The sequence below is a fragment of the Mizuhopecten yessoensis genome, unplaced genomic scaffold (genome assembly GCF_002113885.1).
Source record: "Mizuhopecten yessoensis strain PY_sf001 unplaced genomic scaffold, ASM211388v2 scaffold716361, whole genome shotgun sequence".
Lineage (NCBI taxonomy): Eukaryota > Metazoa > Mollusca > Bivalvia > Pectinida > Pectinidae > Mizuhopecten > Mizuhopecten yessoensis.
In genome coordinates, this window is record NW_018480078.1 from 544506 (window position 1) to 550505 (window position 6000).

Sequence of the window (6000 nt, forward strand, 5' to 3'; positions counted from 1 at the left end):
AGTTATAATGGGCCTTGCAGAGTATGAAAAACTTGACAAAGGAAGTTACTCTAAGCAAGAAAAACTATTTTTGGGTTGTTTCCTCTTCTAACAGAAGGGAGAAATAAATTTTCCAAGTGAAAAAACTTGGGAGTTGAACTCTTCTTTGTGATTAAAACTGATGCAGTGGTACCCGTCACCTTAAGTAGTTATAAAAAAATATCTTGATATACATGTAGAATGTACCATGACTGCATCAGAATCCAATTTTCATCCCAGACATTGGTTTCGCTAGATTTTACATCAGTACAAACACTCCTGCCAGTGCAAGAAGTTCTTCCAATGAAATATTACACGAAATCATGCAATTTCATCAGACTACAATTCCCTCTCTGTGGAATCAACACTTCATAAAACTAAATGTCTACAACTTAATTTATGTTCACCACCCTTTGTCCAATATAAAAGCTTCGACCTTTCGTCTGTTCAATATATATATGTATATATCTCATGATGTAAGTCTGAAGGGACCTGCTAAGATAATGCTTCTATGCTACATATCTTACACAGATATAAAAAGAAAACATTTATCTCTCACTCTCAGCTGATGATGTGACAATTTAGTGAATAAGAAGGTATTCACTTTAGATCACAATAGGGACTCTCTTAAGATGTCATCTTTTTGTCTCTTTTGATGTCATGATTGATTTTATTTTTCAAGCCTTTTTGACTTTATTTTTCAAGCCTTTTTTGACATTTGCATTACAATAACATGAAATATATACGTGTGTGTATATATTTCATGTTATTGTAATGCACACAAACAATATTATAACTACTCATGTTTCAGCAAATCGCTCATCATCTTCACCATTGTCAACATCCTCATTATCATCATCAAAAAAACATAAAAATGTTATCATCACCATCATCATCATCTCCATTTTGCCTCTTATCAGAGGTCACCCAGTGTCTATAATGATAAATCATCTATTGTCGTAATAGACTACACTTTGTGTTAAGAGATTGCCTTTTGTCTTAATAAATCACCCATTGTATTAAAGAGATCACCAAGAACATATGGTCTTAAAGCATTTTCATTTGAGAACCCTTTATCTTGACTCTTGAGAGATCAATCTTTGTCTTGAGAGCTCAAGGTCAACTGTTATCTTTGAAGATCACCCTTTTTCTGAGGTCATATCATTTGTCGTGAGATATGTGTGATCAGTTTTGTCTTTAGAAGAAACTCTTCTGTCTCGAGATATAAATCTTTGACTTACTTGAGAAGTTGCATTTTGTCTTGAGAAGTCGTCTTTTGTATTGATGCATGCAAGCTTAGACTCTTTGTCTTGAGAGATCATCATATCATCCATTGTCGAAAGTGATTATCTTTTGTCTTACAATTTCACACTTTGTCGTAAGAAATCACCATTGTCTCATGAAGAGATCATGCTTTGTTTTAAGAGATCATCTTTTGTCTTATTATTCTTATTATTAAAAGCTTAATGGCCCATCAACACAGGATAGATCATTAGGGTCAACAAATGGTTGATCTTTAACTTATAATATCATCTTTTGTCTAAAGAGATCATTATATAATTATTTGTCATACGTGATACTCTTTGTCATGATGAATTGCTGTTTATTTGGTGAATTTCTTGCCCAGGAAATTTCTGCCCTTAGACGGTAGAATCCATTTTCACCCAATGTTAGATTTGACCTTCACATTTTATACCTATGTATATTGCTGTTTACAAATAACTCTGGATAGCTCCAGAAATATTTTTACAAGATTTTGTGACAAGGTTATTAATTAGTAAGAACTGCAGTCTGAATAGTCCTAATAATATTCCTAAATCTTTGGAACAGTACATAAATATTTAAACATTTTCTGTTTGCGTTTAATCTTAAATAAGGTAATCATTTATCCATATTTTTAAGTTAGGCTTTGGAAAATTTTGAATTAATTTGGTCCTATTTGTTATATATAACCTTATTTTCAACAATCATGAAACTTAAGTTTTTTCAACTTATATTAATCACTGAAGTTGACCCAGATGAATTTAGCGCATAGACGTCTTGATGAGTCAGAGGAAACCAGAATACCCAGAGAAAACCCATGTGTATGGTCGGGCAGGTGACACCGAATTGCTTTTTCATGTCCATTCAAGATAAAACTTTGACTGTCTTGGTGAATTAGGTGAGTGCGCATACACCTGACCAAGTATAATACTTTAGGGGTGTTGTGTCTGGGGAAGCTAGCTATAGGTATCCTTTACCTCCCTCAGCCTCTCAGGGTCCATGTAAGGAGGAATGAAACTTCGGCCATCTTAGTGAAATAGGCAAGTGCACTATCCACCTAACCAAGTAGAATACTTAGGTACATTAAGTTAGCCCCTATGAAGTGACCCTGCATGACTGCCTAATGTCCCCGACAGGGGTATGCCTGGAGCTCCACAATCGGTGTTAGGTAGCTATAGGTTTCAACCCTGTCTAGACAACACAGTGATGAATTGAGTGTAATATATAGATGCCAGGGTCAAAACATTAATGCTGTGTCCTGACATCACTGCACCATCAGTGAGAGCTACATACTGTTGACAGGGAGGGGCAAATGATGTAATGGTAAATAGACTCCTAGTGATGGGTATCCATTTACTGAGAATCGCCTGGGGAGTATTTAGCTTTGAAGGGTTGAAATGATAGCCTAATCATTATCTGTTAAACATACAATGGAATTGTTTTCCATTAATCATGAAAGACTTTATATATATTTATGTCTATCCTTGTAATATGAGTGTTTTTTTGCAAGTGATAATTTCTAACCTTCCCTGTGACATGTTTATAATGACTTTCAGTTTTATCAGATTCCTATAATGCACCACTCCCTACTTCCCTCTCCCCCTCCCCTCTTACCACCACCCATCAACCCCCTTTACAATGATGCCATAAGTTCCTCAAAATGCACAACCTGTTTGAAATGTCTCTAATTATTTGTCAAAGGCGTTCTGAACAAAATTGGGAATTTCGTGTCGTTGTTTCATTTCTTTTCTTTAGATTTTGTCTGCTCACAGTGTTGTCCTAGAAACAATTGACTTAAGGGTGAAAGGACTCTTACTCATCATAAAAGAAGATCTTCTATACAGAAAAACTTATGTTTATTGTATATAAACGAGAGGTCCAGTCCTGCACAAAACTTTTCTTGGTACTGTTTGCATGGAAAAATGTGACAATGTTTATCCTTGATTAGATTTTGTATAAAAGGTCATCAAAATTTAAAATAGCAAATTGTTTCAATTTCATTTTGCTACATCTATCTTTCTTTTCATATCAGAAAGTCAACTGATTGACACAAGCCTGATGTAGCCTAGGTGACAATAAATGACACACATATGCTCATGATCTGTTATAGCAAACAAGAAACCTAAAGCTGGGTTTTTTCAAATTTACTTAGGTGTATTCAAATATACCTTGATCAATTGAAAAATAAATTTCTTTAATTTATTTTTCCCATGAATTTGATCTATTCTGAGGTTGTCAACATTGAAGTTTCATTAAATGCTTGTTAAATGCTTGTAAAATGCTTGTTAAAACCTGTGTGTAAATATCTCTCAATCGCTTTTCAAATGCAAACACTTGTCGGTATAAAAAGTATTACAAGTAGGTGCTAGCTATGTCAACAGCTAAAATGGCTCTGCAAAGATGAACTGAATCCTTTTTGAACTAAATGGGCCGGTGTGCAAGAATCAGAGGAATTAAAATATACTAGTACACACATGTAATTGTAAAAGAGACTCGATCACATAAAAATATTTTTCGAAACACTGACCCGAGAATTGGGCCCTAGACTAGGACGAACTTACAGTGATGTATTAAGATGGATTAGCTAAACAATTAAGTACACTTTTATAGTTTGAGAGAGTCAATGAACTTAGACTTTTGTGTTCACATAATTCAGGTGATACCAGAAAGTTAAACATAGAACAGAAATGATTTAAGGTTTGAGAGTCTCATTGCAGCGGCCTCACAGTGTTGTACATGTATCTCCAACAAAAAAGAGTTCCAATTCCTTAAGCATTCTTACTTTAAGAAGGGTTATAAAAGAATTTATCATTTTTTCCCTTAATTTGTTCACAAAATTACATTTACCATGGGATTCGATCCCGAAACCATTTGCTTACTGTATAACATGAAACGTTTGTTGCGTATAACCATTTATGGTTTTCGTGGTTGCTGTGTATCGAACCACCAAAATATATACAATGAATTTAATTGAATCATTCTTGACCACTGTGTGTATATATATGGTATCCACACAAGTTTATGCTACGAAAACATCTACAGTGTATAAATAGCTTCAAACTACGGAAGAAAGTACTCACGAATATTTAGTGTTACCTGGTATACGGTATACAGCAGGGAGCTTAACTGTATTATTGATCATGACATTTAATCATTCTTTTCTGCAATATTATAGGGAATAATAAAAAAAAAAAATCGAACTCAGTAGATGTCTGCAGCAACCTATTTTTGTTTCGTGTTGAAATAGAGGAAATAAAATCAATTCTAACAAGAAAAAATACTTTTCAGAGCTTTATAATATTTATATATACATACAAAAGAAAATTGGTGAGACGTCACCACTCTTCCTTAATATACACATATGTATAGCAACTTAATGCTTTGATTAGTTTTCAGGAATCACTTTATTTTTGCTAAGAAGTTGTGTGGAGGAGCTTCCGAGGGTATAAGGAACAGTTGAGAATGGTGGAAAAGACAAGTTTTTTATGAAATATTTCGCTCAATAAAAACAATTATCTGTAGATATAGATACCATCTGTATGTCATTATCACGAAAAGATAAATGGAACATCACAATCCTGCCAAGATCCGCACGGAAGCCAAAGGGACAAATTAAATTACGCAGCTCTCCGTCTTAGATCGTGACGACAGGATGACAAATGAAATCCAAATACCAAATGACAATTTCCAGGTACTGACGACAACAACCATGCTGAACCTATATTTGGAACACATATATTTGAACCTACTGACTCTGGGGAAAAAAGCCAAGCTGTCATGACAATATACAATTGACAACTGCTGTCCAAAATTGGTATCCTATTTTGTACATGGAATCCTGAGTTAGTGCTACACTTTGTTATAAAACTCAATTACTTTCCATGAGAACCTGAAGTATATAGCTACAATTATAATGTAAGTCATATATACATGCATTAGTCTGTACTGTTGATATCACTAGGGAATAACACTTTATGATATATACATGTAATACAGCGTACAAGTAAATTGGTCCTGTTAGCCTTAATCTTCTTGCCAATTTAATTATAGATGCATGAACCATGAACACGAGACAGGAGGTTTAGAAACATGTAGCTCATGATCAGGAGGCCACTTCCCAGTACAAACTGTACATGTTGAAGCAAACAGTTATATCTATTATAATAAATTTGCGCTCATGATCATAACAAAAGTTTTGAAAGGTGAAACTTATATATATACTGCCTTAAAAATCTCCCTAGTAGACACTGCCAGGTATCATTTGAAATGTACATGTATACCATCATTTACCCCATTTAAAATTACAGTACTGTCACTTCATGATCAGTTCTCTATGATAAACTATACATCCCAAAGGGAGCTCACACTCAGATTTCAGATCAGTGGCATATTTGTGGTGCTGCATGGTCATGGCTTGGCAGCTGTGAATAGCTATAGCTATAGGTGAGAGCAAGTCTATACATGGAATATATAGTATTTGAATAATGCTTAAGAATTAGGATTTACATGTATGTCACATTGTGTATTGTGTTGGCATCATCAATAGTGATATGATTGAATTTGCAGCATCTTAAGCAAAATGTTGCAGTTTACTTCTATATTTGTATACATGTCAGTTCATGTCCCCCTCCCTTCCCAGGCCAGTGACATTGTGTCCTCCCCTCCCAGGCCAGTGACATTGTGTCCCCCTTCCCCTCCCAGGCCAGTGACATTGTGTCC

At 34.7% G+C, this 6000-nt stretch overlaps 1 protein-coding gene across 1 annotated transcript in view; it reads right to left on the reverse strand.

The window, feature by feature from the left end:
* LOC110443872 (transmembrane protein 5-like) overlaps positions 1–6000 on the reverse strand; it is a 136396-nt gene that overhangs the window by 105470 nt on the left and 24926 nt on the right. The window lies entirely within an intron of this gene.